Here is a 19,476-nt window from a genome sequence, read left to right on the forward strand (position 1 = left end):
CCAATCTGAGTGCAAATAGAATAACCAAATGAGTTCTTAAAACGCACTCATCCCAGACCTGCTGAATCAGAGTCACTGGGCATTAGGCCCAGAATCTGTACTTTCGGCAAGTTCTCTGGCTGATTCTGATATCAAGGGGCCAGGGATTGCCATTTGGCCCCTGCTCTATACTCTAAGGCTGCACTGTCCAAAATGGTAGTGCCTGGCAACACGTAGCTATATTTAATTAAAATCAAGAAAAATTTAAAAATCAGTCTGTTAGAGTAGCTCCCACACTGGACGGTGCAGATGGAAGACATTTCCATCACTGCAGAAAGTTCCAAGGTCATGCTGATCTGAGGTTGTGACAGCAAAGCTTTCTCTGACAGCAAAATTTCTTTCTTAGGATTCTGGGACAGGAATGAAGTTTAGGCTAAATGAGTGTTTGATTAACTAGAAGATACAAAAATAATGTCCTAACTGTTGCTCTTTATAGAAGATAACCTTTCTAAAATGAATCATATTTCAGTTCCCTCTTTTAGTAAGTGCACAGTACAATGAAAATGCCAAACTGGGAACCAGAAGTTATGGGGTTATCTAGCCTTGGCAACTTTTTTTTTTTTTTTTAAAGTGCAGTATGGCCATTTTTGTGGAATGAAATCCCACCTCAATCTATATATAAAGCAAGCAACTGGCATTTGTCTTATGTTAGAAATAGTGGCTCTGGTTCAGGGAGGTGGGCAAGACTTCTACCTGCTCCACTTCCTCCAACCACCAAGGACCCCTGAAGAATCCAGGTCTTGAAGAAAAGAGTTTGAGAATCACTGGCCTTGGAAATCTTCTGAGGTTCCTTCTAGTTCTGAGAACATAACAGATTTGTCAGAATAATTTGTGGCCTGGATGGTTCCAATCCAGAACAACAATGGTCAATATTTACTAAGCACCTACCATTACCAATCTCACTTTTAGATGTGAAGGTATGGCCTAGAGTGGTGTGGCAGGAAAGTTCTGCAGCTATGGAATAAAGAGGCGGGGCCTAGCTGCTTCCTCCTGAGCCTGCAAGTTAACCTTGAGCAGCACCCCTGACTTCTCTCAGCCTCTTCAGAGTTGTTTCAAGGGTTCAGAGAGATTACAATACATGAAATGCCAACCAATTGGCCCAGCCAATAGACAATGCTAAATAAATGTTCATTCCCTTCCCCTTTACCAGGCTGCTAAGTGCTATCACCTGGCTACTGTGACTCCTCTGTTTTGGCAGCCTGTAACCAAGGTGTCTACAGGTGACTTATGGCTATGGCACCCATACTTGGATCCCTGGTTCTCCATATATGAAAAAGAAATGCAAATATCTGCCCTACAGGGCCATCTCAAAATGCCCACGGAGGGTCCAGAGCAAATCCTTCTCACGTCTATTTCATCTGGAAATAAAACCCTGCCCTTCTTTGAATGCCCAGAGAGGGTAATAGCAGAAGTGGAATGACTCAACTTCCTCAATAAGATATTGGTTGAAAACCAGTGTCATCCTGATGCTTCCTCTTTTCAGTCTTCAGCTTGCCTGGCCATCAGGCCACGCTGGGCAAGCTCCTGCCATCAAAAACGAGGGGCTGTGCAGGAAGGGGGAACCAGGGCCAGTGCCAGGGCCAAGTGAGCCAGTCTGACTAGAAGGACCCGAAGTCTCCACACAGGCCCAGCCCTGGCCCCCTTTTCTGTCCTGCCTGCCTTCCCTGAGCCCCTGCCTGGCCTCTTTCCAGCCGAACTGATTCTTTGAATAGCTGGGCAGCCATGGCAGTTAAGTCCCTAATTCCTTTCCTTGTCCCCATTCCTCTCACAGAGAATACCTTCTTGCCTCTTCCTATATGTATGCGCAAATCTCAGATATTTTTTCAGACCTATCTCCTTGGTGAAGCCTTTATGGTAGCCTCCTGCGTTCACTCAGCAAGTGATCGCGAAGTATCTCCTAAATGCCAGGAAGGCAATAACCCCACAACTCTCAAACACTTCCATGTGCTGTGCGCTGTGCTGGGTGCTTTATCTGCATTACTGATGCACCTCACAGCAACTCTGCAAGGTTGGTGTTATTGTTCCCATTTTACAGATGAAAAAACACTAAGGCTCAGAGAGGTAAGTTACATGCCAGAACAAATGAAGGCTCAATTTACACAATTAAAGACCTAGTAGGGAGTTAACGTTTCAACCAGGACACTCTTGGCCCATTCCCCAGGAACTAAAGATGGCGAGTTCTTCTCTAGAATAAAAGCTTGTTGACTATGGTATCTGGAACATCTAAGAACTGAGAAGTATTATTAGCTATGTGAATATTATTACCCATAGGATCTTCCCATCCACTGTTGGTAGTAATTTCTCAGCCCTTGTAGACAGAAAACACAAGAACTAAGAAAGAACGGTCTCATCAGTAAAGGTTGAATCAGCAATGAACAGGTCAGACTTCTAGTTGAATTGCATCAGTATGTTCCTGAGGTGTTATGATTTTTAACTTTATTAAAAATCATAAAATCCACACACAATATACATGTAAAAAACCCAAGAATTCCCAGTAACATGGGGCTGCCTTTACTGAAAGAACATTTAAGGATGTTCTTTGGAAAAAAATAAACCAGAGAAAAGAAATTTGATGCCAGAAACAATGGTAGGCACGAGAACTGATGCAATTCATGTTGGCCAATTTTATTCTCAGTTGTTAACTGAGAATAAAAATTAGTTTAAACATTAAAATCTAGACAAGAATAAGGAAAAAGGGTAGAGTGGGTTGTTCAGTGGATAAAAGGTAATAAGATCCTTGGCTTTTTGGAAAATTTATATATGAAAATGTTTACATATTAGGTGGGAGTGATGATGCATGACTGTAATCCCAGTGGCTTGGGAGGCTGGGCAGGAGGATTTCAAGTTCAAAGCCAGCCTCACCGGTACAAAAACAAAAAACAAAAATAAAAAACAAAAACAAAAAAACCAAGCCCCAAGCCAAAGAAACCCAAAAAACAGAATTTTAAAGGGTATAGTTAGATGCTGACTAAAAGAATCAACACAAAATTATAGAGAAGAGTTTGAAAATAGAGGGATGGGAGGAGAGATGCTAGGCCAAACTAACCAAAAAACATGTAATATTCACACTGGATAGAATACTTATGACACAAAGACCTAACAATCACTAGTAGATACCCAACAAGGAGCCTCAGAGTCCATGGCTGGAGGCAGGGTGGGTGAGGTTTTTGGTGGTAAGGTCTTGTCATCAATCAGCCTGTCCTGTTCAACTTCAGAGCACTCTAGGGTCCTAGAGCACAACCGGCCTGGGGCAAGCCCTGGGTGTGCTGGGTGCTGGAGGGCACTGGGGAGGTATATACCATATAGGAGCATGGGAACAGAGACATGCAGCAGGCACAAGGGGACACCCAGCCTTGATTGGGAAAGTCAAGAATTGCCCAAGAAAAAGAGAGGGTGTTCCAGGTAGAAGGCACAGCAAGCTAAGGCCCAGAGGTGAGTGTGAGTAGGGATCACAAATGCCTTGAAGCTGCCGGTGGGTAAACTTAAGCCACACAGTCACAGGAGATGACACTGCAGGTGAAGTTCAGGTACCAGGCCATGCAAGTGCACTTGGTCCTCATATATGGTCAGCGCTTTATTCTCAGAAAAATGAGGGGGCTAAAATTCTGCACTACTCTATACTCTTGGGGGCAGAGCTGCAGATGGGGGACCTCACAGGGAGATGGGGGATGCTGGGCATCACAAGAAAATGTGGCCTGTGATGCAGAACCCTCATGCCAAGCTGGCACAATGCCATTATAAGCTACAGCACTCTGGAAAGCCTGCTTGATTTTTTCTCTCAGGTGGAGACAGAGTGGGCAAGTGATCACTAGAAAGGGGGCAGGGGCATCCCCGGGGTTGGGCACTCTCAGTGAAACTCAGCTGGAGGAGCATCTGGAAGCTGCTCCTAGGCCAGGTTGAAGTCTGCTTCCCAGGAGAGCAATTTCTGCATATGCATTTCCCATTACAGAGAATATGAAATATGACAGTTCATCAATCATTAAAGTCTTCCTGATCAATTATGAAAAAAATAAAAAATAAAAACAAAGCCAAAACCTGACATGCCCACAAAAAAAATGGTCTTACTGCCAATTCCACAGGCCAAACAGCAGGGTAAATATAATTTATGACTGTCCTCCAATTCTCACCGCATGTCTGGGATCAGCAGGCCCAAGTGTACAGAAACACTGCTTCTGTATACAAAGCCCCCTCAGATGCCCAAAGCAATCACCTCACATCTGTTCTGCCAGCACAGGTCTCACCCACTTCCAGCTTCTCCCTGATCTCCGCCCATCCACACCCTCCTGAGCTCATCCCAAAACATGTCCTTCAGACAACTTCAAGCTCAAAGACATCTGTTGGCACTGATTGTGGGACCAGTCCCAAGTCTGTGGTCTACAATCTATCTGACCACTGTTTCCGAAACATGGGAAACTTTGACTCTGGTTAGTCTAACCTCTCCCCAATCCCCTAACTACTCAACTCTGTGGGTCTCATGGGGACCCCTGGCACTTCCTGCTTGTTCTTCACAGGCAAGCTCAGGCCTTCCACTTCCAGGAAAGCCCCTCCCAACAGCTTGGCCCCCTTTTTTGACTGCTAATAGCACCTCTCTCCTCACCCTCACCCTGGCCCTTAATCACACACTCACCCCCTTTCACTCTTCAAAATAATGCAGCTGAAAGATATCAGGGATTATACCAAGAGATGACAGCTACTTTTTGTGTGTGTACAAGTCAGAATTGCATCTAGGTATGGAACAAATAGAAATACAGAGAAAGATGCATAATCAAAGAGTTTATAGAGTATTTTTATAATAGTAAAAAACTGAAACAAAAGGTAATTATTAACAAAATCACTGCCTATCCATTAAAATGTTTATAAATAATTATTAACATGAAGAAATGCCTATGGGATACAATGTTAACAGAAAAAGGACACAGAATTATATCTAAAGTATGCCCCCCAAGTCTATATAGTATATTAACATTCATAAAAAATAGATACCCAGCCCAGACATAGAGCAATGGTTCTCTTTTGGTGGTAGGTTTATGGATGTTTTAATATTTTTTATAGTTTTTAATTTTTTCCAGTAAGTATGTGTTAGTCTTCTCAGTTTTCATTTTTTTTAATAGATGTTTTCAAGTGGTTAAAAGAATACAGAAAAAATATAACATGAAGCATAAGTCCCTCCCACCCTTCCCGCATTCCACTGAGGGGATCCCCCTTAGTTTCTTGTATATCCCTCCACAGATGTTTTCTGTATTACTTTTATAATGAAAACAAGTTACAACTAAAAAATGGATCTCCTCGTATGGGATAAGGACTTAGGAGACGTGGTCATTTTTGTGAGTGGGCTTGATAAATTCGGGGTGAGCTGCCCTCCCCCCCATGCACGCGCAGGCGCACATGAAGCCTTACCTTTGAGGTGGTCACTGAGCTCTGGCAGCTGGGTTACTAAACAACAGGCTGGAGATGGTTTTGGTTTTCATTTCACTCTCTTTCTTGTTCCCCTGGGGGCTGTGAGTTTTATCAGTGGTGACTCAAGAAGGAAGGTGCTCGGAGACAGCTCCATCAGCTGCCCTCAAATTGATGGCCACTGCCTTGCTGTTATCTGTCATCATCCAATGATGAACGTATGCAGTGGTTACAGGCCTTGCTCATGCTGAATGTCAGGGATGCTCTTGGGATGAATGGCCCCAAAGAGTGGCAAATATAGAAGAACTGGACCACAGAGAAAACCACTGGTCCTTCCTCAGCTGCTGGCATGAAGGGCTGGGATTGGAGGGCTGGCCTAGGCTTATCCCCGGGGCAAGCTTTTTTTTTTTTTCCTTAATATTTATTTTTTAGGTGTAGATGGACACAACACAATGCCTTTATTTTTATGTGGTGCTGAGGATGGAACCCGGGTCCCGCCACAATCCCAGCCCCGGGGGCAAGCTTTTTGGCTAGTCTCCCCTACCTTGCTTACATATGATCTCAAACCCTCCTTTTCTTAAAAAATAAAATAAAATAAAATCTTTCTGGGCACGGTGGCTCACGCCTGTAATTCTAGCGGCTCAGGAAGCTGAGGCAGGAGGATCAGGAGTTCAAAGCCAGTCTCATCAACAGGGAGGTGCTAATCAACTCAGTGAGACCCTGTCTCTAAATTAAGTATAAAATAGGGCTGGGGATGTGGCTTAGTGGCCGAGTGCCCCTGAGTTCAATCCCCAGTACCTAAATAAATAAATAAATAAATACAATATTTACTTTTTTTAAAATACAAAATACTTGTTCGTTTTAAAATTTAAGCAATACATAAGTGCTCTATAAATCAAAACAACAATAAAAAACTAAACCTAACAAAAATCCCTGAAGAATTCCCTCTTCCCTGAAACATAAGAAATATTTAAGCTTTGTGTAAATCCTTCTAGTTCCATTACTCTCTATATATAAACATACAGGGGCTGGGGATATGGCTCAAGTGGTAATGTGCTCGCCTAGCATGCGTGAGTCACTGGGTTCGATTCTCAGCACCACATAAAAATAAAACAAAGATATATATAAAAAAAGTAAAAGTTAAAAAAACATACAGGATGGCACTATATTTTAGATAAAGAAGGGAATGTAATCCCTGATATTATATAAATTACTACCTTCACTTAATTTGCATTTCAGTACATAAAGATCTGTCTCATTTTTTGTGGTAATGGGGATGGAATCTAAGGCTTTGTACAAACTAGACAAGTGCTCTTCCACTGAATTACATCCCCAACCCCTTTTTATTTTATTTTGAGGCCCGGGCTGGTCTTAGACTTATGATCCTCCAATCTGTTTCCCAATTAATATTTCACTTAAAAAAAATGGCTCCTGAGATTCCTGCTACAGATATATCATCATTTCTCCACCTATTCTTCTATGCATGGACTTTGTTACTAATTAAATTTTCACTTTCTTTTTCTTTCTTTCTTTTTTTGTGGTATTGGGGATCAAAAACAAAACCTTGTTCATACTAGACAAGTGCTCTGACACCAAGCCATATTTTTCACTTATACTTCAAAAAGGCCCACTCTTATCACATTTTTGTATAGTTATATGAGTAACTGTAAGTGGTAAATCCTGGGGGCTGGAATTTCTGGGTGAGTCTTTTGTTAGCAGACTGTTTTCTCCTATTTTTATGGATTGGGCAAGTAGGCAGCATCAGACAGTGGTTCCCAAACACACTGGTTATTGCTGGAAAGATGATCCTTGCCCTCAAGGTATTTGGTGTTGGGGGCAAACTGGGTAGAGGGATAAATAAATAAAGGACTTCCAAAATGATCGTAGGATCAGAAGGGCCTTTAGAGGTAATCTGTTCCAACACATCTCTTACCAAAGCTGAGGGACAGCTATCTGGCTATACAACAGGGTGGCCTTGGAGTTGCAAAAGCCAACTTTCAATCATAGTTCCTCAACATTCTGGTGTGTGACCACCAGGGCACAGTTTATTTAATCTGAGACTTTGTCTTATCTGTAAAATAGGCATCCTCAAACCTACCTAACAGGATTTTACAGAATGATTAACTATACGAAACAATGTTTAATTTATACAATACAGTGCCTGGCACCAGCATAATGTTCCTGCAGTGAGATGGAAGCTGTTAAGATGAGCAGTCCTTTCCATGTTTGAAGTGCAAGTTATTTGCAAGTCCTTGCCTATGCAGAGCTGAAATCCACCCCCACTCCTAGTTTCTAGCCAGCAGCCCTAGTAGCAGAAAGTCTATTACACACTGTTGGAGGAGGAGGAGGAGGAGAATCCTGAGAGCAGAAGGGCAGAGCAGTCAGCAACCAACCCCTGAGGATGTCTCTGAAGAACATTCAGTAGACCCCATCTGGCCTGTCTCCACTACCAACATGCTGGTAGTCAATAATAATACAAATTAATAATGGCAACTATTTTTTGTGGGGGAGGTACTGGGGATTGAAATTGTGCACTGGGCCACTGAGCCACATCCCCAGCCCTATTTTGTATTTATTTCTTTAGAGACAGGGTCTCACTGAGTTGCTTAGTGCCTTGCCTTGCTGAGGCTGGCTTTGAAATTACGATCCTCCTATCTCAGCCTACAGAGCTGCTAGGATTACTAGCTGCTAGGATTACAGGTGTGCGCCACAGCTCCCCACTAGTGACAACTATTAGTGCTTGCTATGTATCAATCCTCACAAATCCGAGAAAGCCCTTTATGGAGGAAGAAACAGACTCAGTCGATGAAGTAATTTGCCCAAGGCAACACTGCAGGGAAATAGCAAGGGCAAGATTTACACAGGGGACTTTACATCAAAACCCATACTCATAGCCATGACACTGAATCCCCTTTCAAATGATCTAAACTTTAAAATTGGGACCCAAATGCAGAAGCTGTCATAAGCCAAAGATTTGTTGGTGAGAAACCCAGGGACTGACCCAGGAGGAAGCATCTTAATTAGGAAGCATGAACACAGCCAGTTTAATGTTCTGGAAAAAGAAATTGGGAGCAAAGACTCTAAGGCAAGCCCGTGTTCTTTAGACCAGCGCAGGGCCCATCCCAAGGACCAACTCTATGACAAAGTTCAAATCTGCCATTCATTTTATAATTCTGCTGCTTCCAGGCCACCCCACCCAGCCCCAGTACTGGGAGGATTGAACCCAGGGCCTCATATATGCTAGGCAGACATTATTCCTTATAGAGTGATTAACTCTAGAATGATTAAACATCTCTACCAACTAAGCTACATCCCCAGTTCTTTTAAAATTTTGAGATAGAGTCTTGCCCAGGCTGGTCTCGAATTTGTGATCCTCCTGCCTCAGTTTGGGATTATAGGTGTGTATTACTGTTCCTGGCTTCCAATCTTCTTGTCTATATTATTATTCTTTTATAACAAAGCCTTCAGTATCAACTACCATTGTCATAAATATGGTCAATACTTTGTCTCTAGGCCCCTGATACAGGACATTTGATAAACTTTAAAAGAATAGCATTACAATGGCATTTTCAATTTAATGCTAAAATCCCATGCACAGGGACAGCCTAAAACAAAAAGAAATCATGTGCCAGAGAGTATCATTGCTTCACAGAGGTCAATTTGCAATTGGAATGTGGGAGAACAAGGAGGGAAAATGGTAGTGAGTACAAAAACCAACCTCACATGTACTTCACTTTATACAATAAGCAGCAGAGCCTGGCACAGTGGTGTATACCTGTAATTCCAGAGGGTCAGGGTGCTAAGGCAGGAAGATCGCAAGTTCAAAGACAGCCTCAGCAACCTAGTGAGACCCTGTCTCAAAAAAAAAAAAAAAAAAAAAAAATATATATATATATATATATATATATATATATATATATATATATATATATATATAGGGCTGGAGATGTGGCTCAGTGGTTAAGTGCTCCTGGGTTCCATCCCCAGTCCCTTCCAACCCCTGCCCCACTCCCCTCCCCCCAAAAAAACAGCAAGGAATTTTTAAGAATATTTTGTGTAACTAAATATTCTCATGCATACAATAGGTGCTGCAGTATATACCATTCAACAATGATCAGTTTCCAAATATCTATCTGCTGTCCTTGAGTCTAGAATCATGCCAAGCATAGTTTCTTTCATCATTTAAAATGCATTTGATGATTGCCAAGCCTTGAGACCATCATTACAAGCAACTCTCTTATTTGACCTTTTAGATTAGATTCAGAACAAGGAGCAGGACCCTAGGATATAGTCAATTTTTCTGAAATATAACCCCACCCCCTGCTCTTTGGGGTGGTAAATCTGGTTTTTACAGGCCGTACTGGCTTCAGGCAGGGTCTACCTGTAATAAGAGAAGATGAAGACTGGCTCAGGCTCCTGTAAGGGAGGAAATTTCAAGTTCACAGTAGTTACTAGTGACTGGTTCTGAAATTGAGGAACTAGTTTGAGGAACTTCAGAATAAACAAGAAACCCAGATAAGTTGGCTTTCCACAGAAGACTTCCAAGGCATGGGGGGGATGGAAGGAAGCACATGGGCCACTCTGCCCTTTGGCAGTGGAACCCTGATCATGACCTAGTTTCAGACACCAGCCTAAATACTCTTTGACAAACTAGCTCAAGTGACCAGCTTGAGGACATAAGTGGCCAGGGTGCATTTGACATATCCCTTTTATAATAACAAGACACATTCTTGTTCTCCCCTGGGAAGGAAGGAAAGACCTTGGAAGCAGGGTGTAACTCTCAGATGATCTCAGACCAATTCCTGGGAGGAATTTAGATTTGACTCTTGTGATTCTGCTCACAAATACTTATGCAGCAGTTTCCATGTTCCAGGCACTGTGCTGACCAGCTGGAATATGACAGTAACCAAGTCAGGTGAGAACTTTCCCTGCGGTAAGCCTAAAAGCCTTGGAATGGTGGGCCTAGTTATCAAGAAGTGTGATCACTCTCAGGTCTTGGGCTATCAGCCTATGACTCAGTCTGAGGGGCACCAATCACATGGGATTTGCAGGTGTGGTTTCTCCTTTTCTCTATACCTCCAAAGGTGGGAGAGGTCGGCCCTGTTTTTTTGTTTGTTTGTTTGTTTTTTGGTACCAGGGATTGATCCCAGGGGTGCTTAGCCACTCAGTCATATCCCGAGCCCTTTTTATTTTTTATTTTGAGACAGGGTCTCACTAAGTTGCTAAGGGCCTTTCTAAATTGCTGAGGCTGGTTTTGAATTCACGATTCTCCTGCCTCAGCCTCCTGAACCACTGCCATTACATTTTTTTTTTTTTGGTGGTTCTGGGGATTGAACCCAGGGTCTTATACATGCTAGGCAAGCACTCTACCAATTGAGCAGGGCTGCCTGGGAGCTGCAGCTCGTTGCCACTGCCCAGCATCACCACAGTCTCCTACCATGTGTCGCTGCCCAGGGAAAAGATCAAATTCAAAATGTGAAGTATGATTTCAACTGAATATGTATTGCTTCTGTACCACCATAAAGGTGAAAACCCTTAACTTCAGTTTCTTGCAATCTGCAGAGCCTGGCACAACTGACACACCCTGGCAAACATTCCCTGCGTAAAACAATGACTGACACACTCCTGAAGAATAAGTGAAGGCCACAGGCTCTGAGATGTCTAATCATATGGCCCACAGGAGGGGAAAGAACCAGATCCCTGCAGAAGGGGCCATATCATGGAGGTTATATTCTGACAGCTCCCCAGCAAGAAAGTGTCCTGTAAACTGGCTGCTGTCAGTCCCTTTTCTAAATGCTGACCCAGAGACCCCCTTCCTTCCTTTCTTTCTTCCTTATACTGGGTATTGAACCCAGGGGCACTTTACCACTGAGCTACACCTCCAGTCCTTTTTATTTCTTATTTTGAGATGGACTTGCTAAGTTCTTAAGGCTGGCCTCAAACTTGGATTCCTTCTGCCTCAGCCTCCAAGTTGTTGGGATTATGTGTGTGTCTCACTACACCCAGCTGAGACCCATTTATTCCTAATGTGCGAGAAAATAACCCTTGTGTCCCGCACAAAGTCCACCCGGCTCAGATGTGCGTATGCATGCCACATGGGAGGTGGTACACCAACCTCTGTCTTTTACGTTTATCTCTGTAGAGCTATTCCTGCTTCTCAAAGCACAGCATCTGCCATGAGGGACTGCTGGGCATGGCTGAAGGGGCTGGGCTCACCTAAAGGACTCCAAGCATAATGTTAATTGGCAATCACATGCTCATTCGAGGCTGGCTATACCCCCTTTCCTTTCAAGTCTCTCCAGTGTACCAACTAGAACACTGATTCTGCCCCAGTTAAAGGAAAGGTCAATGTTAGTAGGGGGTGGGTGGTGGATCTCAGATACAATGACTCTTTGCACTTATAGGTGGCCAGCATCTGGAGATGACATCATGCTTTGCCCTCAAGGAAGGGCCTCTCACTGACAGAAGCCCAGCGAATCCAGGTGGGATGATGCCCAAGCACTCTGGCTCTTCTGGCCACCTGTACACCATGGGCAACATGCCTTTTCTTCACAGAAGAAAGATGTGAAAGAGCTTCTAGGTGTCCAGTGGGTTGGGAGCCTTGCAAGCAATCACCCATTGTCACCAAATGCCCACTTTGGGTCAGACATTGCTTGGCAAGGTTGGAAAATGGCCTAAAGGTGCAGGCAACCTTTGAGACTTCCGGGTAACCCTGCCCAGACCTGTATTATCAACCTTGGCCTTCTTTTGATTACATAAAGCTCGTCATACAAGAGAGTGCCAAATAAATAGCTTTCTGTTTATTTTTTCTTAGACACAGGGCAGCAGCTGCTGGGCTCCACCCTTCTAGGCCTGGTGGAGCTTGAAGGAAGGCTGAGAGAGACAGGATTGATGTGAGGAAATAAAAGGAGGAGCTGGTTAGCAAAATAAAATTCCTGATCCAGCAGTAGTTCCTTTGACCAGTAGCAGCAAAGCCCAGCTCAAAGGAGCCCAGGTTTTAGTTCAGGCTTGGCCATTAACTAGCTGGGCATCTTTTGGCAACTGGCTCAGTTTTTCTGGGCCACCATTTTGTCTTCCGCAAAACAGGGAGGGTACAAATGCTAATAGTTCTTTCTTCTTTATTTTTTTAAATTTTGATTTTTTAATTTTTGGTAGCACGGATTAAACCCAGGGTTCTTACCACTGAGCCACATCCCCAGCACTTATTTTATTTTTTATTTTGAGAGAGGGTCTTGCTAAGTTGCTTAGAGCCTCATTAAATTGCTGAAGCTGGCTTTCAATTTGTGATCCTCCTGTCTCAGCCTCCTGAGCTGTTAGGATTACAGACATGCACCATGGTGCCTGGCCTAACCATTTTCTTAACAGAGTAGTTAGGGCCTAAGATTATTAGCCATACCAGCCCAAAGTGACCGCTGGTTAGGCTAGACTGGTGGGGTGTGGGCACTGGAGCTGGGGAGGAGTCTGTGACTGAGACAGGAAACTGGAACACTTGCTAGGGAATAACAGTTCCTCTGTTGCAGCTCCATAAAGTCAAGGCCACCTTGTGCTTATAGATGTCCCTGACCCATCAGCAGTGCAACTCAACACCAACCGCATTAATCAAGTACAGAGAATAGGAACAAACCTCTACCTTGATGGACACCTGATGGTGACTTTAGTGGGAAAAGAGTCAGCAGAAGCTGCAGCCACCAGAAACTCGGAGGGAAGGGTGGCTCAGGTGTTCCACCTGCCCCTTCTTTCTGAGTCTAAACACTGGACCTGGAAACGTAGACAACCAGGTGGAGGCAGGCTTAGAATTCCAAAAGCTTCCCAAGGTCAGGGTGAAATCTAGCCTCTTCAATCACCAGAGCTCTTGCAAGCCTCCAACTCAGGTAGTTAGAAGGAAGGCAGTGGGGAGAGGGTTCCCCAAAAGGTCTTTCATATCAAAGTACAGTTTGTATCTCTTTGCTTTCTGCCAAGGGATTTCCCAGTTCCCTGGGGCCAAAGCTCCCCTCCTGCTGCTTTGCTGACTGTCCCTGGAAGTGGGCCATTTTCCACCCTCAAGGTGGCTCAACTCAGGAGCACAGGGACACTGCTGACCTGGGCTTTGTGCCTTGTTCACATGACCCCCGCCAGGGGAGCCATCTGTCAGTCAGCAAGCCCAGAGCCTCCTGCTGGCTTCCTGCTCCCTGCCTCCTAGCCCTTGGGCTGGAATGAGAGTGATCTTTGGCAGAGAGCTTCTCAACAAGGTCTGCTCAGGACTTCCTCTGCAACTGTGCTGGGGAACAAATCACCCGTCACCTACACCCCTGCACGGGTGACTCACCTTCCAGAGAAAGTGCTCTGCTCACCTAAGCAGAGCTGCTTGGAAAATGACTAAGGCACCTATCAAATGCAATGTGGGGCCAGCCGGTGACTGAGCAGGGTCCAAACACTGCCTCTCGCCTCCAGCCTGAAGCCAAGGGAGGGCTGCTGCGAGCCTGCTGCTTTCATTTTCATCTGAACCGAGCTCCACATGAAGCCTGACATCCGGTGATCTATTTTTTCTAAAAACTAGGTTCACTTTAGAAATGACTCTTCGGCCATCAAGTCAGCTTCCCCAAGAGAAAACAAAATGTTATTTAAAGGGAACATCCATCTGGTGGGAGTTTATATTTTTGTTTTATATTCAGGGAAAGAAAAAATTTAGTCTAATATAATTTTTTTTTTTTTGAGAATTTAAGGGAAATCTATAAGTCCTGACTCTACAGATCCAGGGCTCCCAGACCAAGTAGTGGAGATAAGCTGATAAGACATTTTTCTAAGGGAGAAAGAGGGGGTGGTCTGGGGGTGTCAAGTGGTGGTGTTACCCTACAGAACCAAATATTGCCTCCTATCCCCAAAAGATCAAGTATTTTTTATCTTGATCCACAGAGCATTCTTTTTTTTTCACCTCAGAGTTAGTGCTGGAACCTACTTAGCTACATGCAGGACAGCAGGGAGTCCCTAGACAGGCCCAGCTCTGCCAGAGGCTGGAAGTCCTGGGACGCCCTGATGGTACCCACCACTTAGGATCGCCAACTATGACAGCACAGAGCCTGGGCCTTTTTTTTTTTTTTTTTTTTTTTTTTTTTTTTTAAAGAGAGAGTGAGAGAGGAGAGAGAGAGAATTTTTTTTAATATTTATTTTTTAGTTCTCGGCGGACACAACATCTTTGTTGGTATGTGGTGCTGAGGATCGAACCCGGGTCGCACGCATGCCAGGCGAGCACGCTACCGCTTGAGCCACATCCCCAGCCCGAGCCTGGGCCTTTTAAGGCTCATTTAGAGTGTGGTAAGAGCAGAATTTAGTGTAAAACTGGGAGAACGTTGACAGCTGAAACCTCTAGGCCGGAGAAGCAGCCTCCTGGAGGTCCTACTGAGAAAATGCCTCCTTGTCCTGTCAGGCAATCTGACTCTTCTTGACATCATCTTACAGAAAACAGGTCTAGTCACACTGTAGTAATCAGCAACTACTACTACTGCTATTACTACAATGACTACTACCACTAACAACAACAACAACAACAACAATTTGGCACTGAGCAAGACACTATAGTACCACCTCTGATTTTTTCTGTTTAAAATAGTCCATGAAGTATCCTATCCCATTTACAGACCAGGCACCCAATGCTTAGAGAAGTGAAGCAATTTGCCTGAGGACACACAGGCAGACTGCAGCAGACCCCGCCCTCCCCAGTCTGTGTGTGCTGACTGCCCAAAACTACCACACTTGACACAGGGACACCGGGAATGGCTCTATTGCTTTGAACAGATCACTTGACCTCTCTGTCTTACTTTCTGGGAAATAAATGGGCATAGGCAGACTTGTCCAGATGACAGGCTACTTATCTTTTCGCCCTTGAATAATTAGCAATATCAATCAATAGAAAATTGATTATATATATATCAATTATATAATTGCTACAATAGAAAAGTTGGCTTGGTTTAGTTAGGTTCAAACATTGTCATGTTTTGGGGAAAACAAAAACAAACACAAATCCTGATCCTTTCTTGAACAAGTTAGAAAAAGCAGTTGACAGGAATTAGATGTCAGGAAAAGTGAGTTTAGACCCTGGGCAAGACATTGATTCCCTGAGTAGTCTTGTCTACTCTATTTCTCCTTATTGGCTTCACTTTTCTGATCTCTGTTTCTTCATTAAGTACTGCAAGAAAATATAAAGACTGGCTACAAAATTACTCCTGATGCACGTATTTCTAGGGGTTTTTAATAGGGTGCCAAGGGATTAAAGAATGTAAAACAAACAGCCAGGCGCACACCCATAATCCCAGCAATTTGGGAGGCTGAGATTGCAAGCTTGAGACTAGCGTGGGCAACTTAGCAAGATTCTGTCTCAAAATCAAAAACAAAAAGGGCCCAGAATATAGTTCAGTGGTAGAGCACCCCTGGGTTCAATCTGCAATATGTATGTATAAATAAATAAATAAAGATTTAAAGCAGCAAGAAGGAAAGAGGATCTTTTAAACCAGAATACAAAGAAGAATACACAAGCCACTGAGGAAAACTTACTTTTTCTGCATTGTCACTTGGGCAGTAAAATAAGCCCAGAGCTAAGGACCCCGCACCTCAATGTCCCCAGCGCAGCAGAAATGCTCTCCTATACAATCTCCGCACACGCCTGTTTGGCCTTCCCTTTCTAATCTACTGCTGTCAGCAGCACCAAGTCAACTCAGAGCTCTCACACTTTAAATGCTCACCCGACCCAGGGAGGACTCTCAGCCCCCATTCCTTTCCCTTATTCGGGATCTTGGTATGCCCAGCCCAGAGGGCTGACTTATCCATATGGCTCCCCAATCCACTCCCTGAATTGTCCTCCTCTCCACCAGTTTCACACTGGTGCCATCAAAAGTGCCCATAATGCTCAGATGTTTCCAGTTTAACTGAAATACTAAAATGGGGCAAACAGGAAGCATCAGACACAACTGCGGTAGTGACTTATTAATCACGAAAGCATAATTTTAGTTGCATTTTAACCTTTTGCCAGGAAAAAAAAAAACAGCTATGAGATGATGGAAGCCATCAGTAGAAATATACTGGTTGTATGTGTATCAAGCTGATTGCAACCTTTTATTTAGGACAGAATTTAGTTTTAAGATTTCTGCTTTTACCCAGAAAGAAAATCTGTGAAGCTAACCAGGATGAATCTGTCAGCTCTTCACAAGCCAGGCGGGCCTCTTAGGAAAGTCCATGTGCTGTCCACTGAGACAGGAAGAAAATAGGAAACTAAAACTGACAGGCCAAAGTGATACAACACTCTTAAGAGGGGTCAAAAACCAAGTAAACAACCTCTGATAAAGTTTCTCTTTTTCACCTCTACAGGTCTCTCACCAGATCCTAGCCAGAGATGATTCTTTATCACTTACCAAAAAGCTCACAACAGTCACCTAGGGCTGGACAACCAATCAGGGCTGGCCCTCTGCTCAGCATTAAGTGATAGATAAACACTCCAAGCAGATCACAAAGGAGTCAGTGTTCACCAGGAGACCAAAATGAGGAACCAAACTACCATCTGTTGAGGCGAAACGGCTCAACCAGACATTTTTGTTTAATAGATGAAGGCTCATTTGGCAGGGTCTCAGTGGTGCCGCTCCCACAAACTCTAACAGACAACACCAGAGGCAAAAACCCCCTTCAGAACTGCTCCTTATAATCAGAAAACAATCAGAAGATGACCTAAAGCTTAGCAGCTTATTGCTGTCTGATTTCACAAACTGGTACATATTATATTTCTGGGTACATATACTTGGATACTTCTTTCTAAACTTAAAGGCAGACACCCTAACTTTTGACATCTTCTGAGAAATTCATCACACCCTTCCAAATAAATGAGGATGTCTCAAAGGTGTTTGAGAAACTCAGAAGCCTGGCTTCACTCCAAAAACTCACTTTGACAATACTTTAGAAACATCAAGAGAAAATTGAAATACATCCTAAGCAACAAGCATCTTGCAAGAGTCCTCTCACATTAAGAGTATAAATTCACACCAAACATTTCTCCATCCTTTCTCCATCTGAATGCTATTACATGGTCCTGATTTAGGAGTCTGAGACACCCACCCTCAGTTAGCTATGTGGCATCAGGCAAGATGTATGCCTATCACCTCAGGTACCTCACCAATAAAACTGGACAATCATAGAACACAAAGGGCTGAAGGGAAAAGATTATAGGTATGAAGATAATAAGAAAAAAAATGCATTACTAATATTAAGATACTATCTTCCTTTAATCTTTTAGAAAGACTTTTTTTTTAGTCACAGGGTTTTCAACATTTTTCCTGGAATAAACTTTAGTCTGCTATTTTGCGTCATGGTTCCATCTCATCATTTAATTTCATTCATTTTTAGAGTCCTTAATGGGTCATTGGTGCTCACTGTCTCTAGTTAAAAATAATTTTGTCATTGACACCACTGATTTCTGTATCTTTTCTCCATTCATCCTCTCCACATTAATTCATTCACACCCCAGTCCAGCCTTGAGGGCTGAGAGCAACATTTTAATTTCAACTTGGAAGGAAAGACTTTTTCTGAAGTTAGCAAGCAACAATGAGGTTCCTGGGTAGGTGGGCATCTGCACTGTACAACTGGCCTCTTTCTGCCTGGTGCCCAATGGCTGCAAGTTGCCAGAGCCATGATGGGCTTCCATCTGAACCGACAGGTAAAGTCCCGATGGGTCGCGGTCAGCGAGAAGGGAGGATGCTGCGGGTGGCCGTTGATGGGGTGTGACATCAAGCACTTCCCAGGGAAGGCCAGAACAGGTGGGAGTGCGCATTTCTTCAGGGGGTCATCCAGGGCGCAAAGCATGAGGGGCGGACCTGGTGGTGGGGCAGCTGCGCACGGCAGCAAGGGTACTGGGGAAGGGGAAGCAGAGCGCCCCTATGCGCGATCGAGGCGAACGTGTGGCCTGCGGAGGTGCGCGGCCTGCAGGCTCCGGGCGACCGCGGCGCTGGCAGCGCGTGCTAGGGCGCGCGAGCGGACAGCCCGGGCGTCCAGGATCCGGCGCGAGTGGGTCCGAAAGCCAATGCCTGACCACTGATCCTCCCCGTTACCGCGCGGCGGGCCAGGCCGCAGCCCGGCCCGGGACTGGGGGACGACCCATCCCCGCCGCTCCCTTGGTGCCCAGCTTCAGGTACTGCGGCCCCGCCCAGTCACCTACCGGCTGAGCGCCGATCTCCCCAACCAAGCGAGTGTGGCGTGCCGCTGGCCAGCGATCTCCCGCCGCGGGCCGCCGAACGCAGTCCTCTGAGCCCACGATCGCCCCGCCCCGGCCCCGCCCCGGGACCGCGCCCCACCCCCTCTCCACCTTCTTGGCCATCCTCCGGGCCACGCCTCCCCCCACGGCTGCGACTTTGCCGGGCTTTGGAGCCTCCTTTCTTTGGCCACACCACGACCCTTGGCCCCGCCCAGTATCCCAAACCAGCCAATGAGACGGCCCATCCCGGTCTGCTGTCATTCCTCTCCCCAGCAACGATTGGTTAACGAGGTCAAGTTTACAGAAATGGGCACTATTTCCGGTCAAGGTTTATAGAGGAGGTTGCGGACCGATTTACAGAAGGCGGAGGCGGCCTTGGTGTTGGTGTAACTACACATGCGCACTCGGATTCTGGCACTCTTTTTTTTTTTTTTTTTAACCGGTTGCATTCTTCTTGAGGTTACGGGAAGGAAGGGCGACTGTGCGCATGCGTGGGCACTCCCAGCTCTAACTTCGGTTACCCTAGAGACGAAGAGGCGCTCTCCTCCCCGGTCTCGTTTTTCTCCCTCTGCTGAGAGGGCGGGGCTGTTGTGGCGCGGGTGGAGGGTGGTCTGGTTGGAAATACTTTTATCAAGCACTTACTGTGTGCCTGGCACTGTACTGTAGAGTCCCTGAGGATGAGTAAGAAGGTTACACTGCCTGTCTTCGAGAAGCTTGGGGAGCTAGGGGCCTGCACAGGGCAGACCACGTGTGTTGAAACCCAGGGCTAAGCGTGCTTGTGGCGTGGTACATCCCCTTTAGGCTGCTGGAAAAGCAGTGTGGTGTGAGTGCTGCAC

General features: G+C 45.0%; 1 protein-coding gene across 3 annotated transcripts in view; it reads right to left on the minus strand.

Moving 5' to 3' along the window:
- The window catches only part of Map3k14 (mitogen-activated protein kinase kinase kinase 14), a 41,959-nt gene extending 23,266 nt beyond the window's left edge, over positions 1-18,693 (minus strand). For 2 of the 3 annotated variants that reach the window (XM_026408262.2, XM_026408264.2), the window contains exon 1: positions 18,605-18,693. The gene's annotated coding sequence lies outside the window, so the exon portion shown is untranslated. Of the gene's footprint in view, positions 1-5,436; positions 5,479-18,604 lie in introns of those variants that run through there. The other variant, XM_026408263.2, reaches the window with a different exon arrangement.
- Between the last annotated feature and the right edge of the window lie 783 nt (positions 18,694-19,476).

This window comes from Urocitellus parryii, chromosome 7 (assembly GCF_045843805.1).
Source record: "Urocitellus parryii isolate mUroPar1 chromosome 7, mUroPar1.hap1, whole genome shotgun sequence".
NCBI lineage: Eukaryota > Metazoa > Chordata > Mammalia > Rodentia > Sciuridae > Urocitellus > Urocitellus parryii.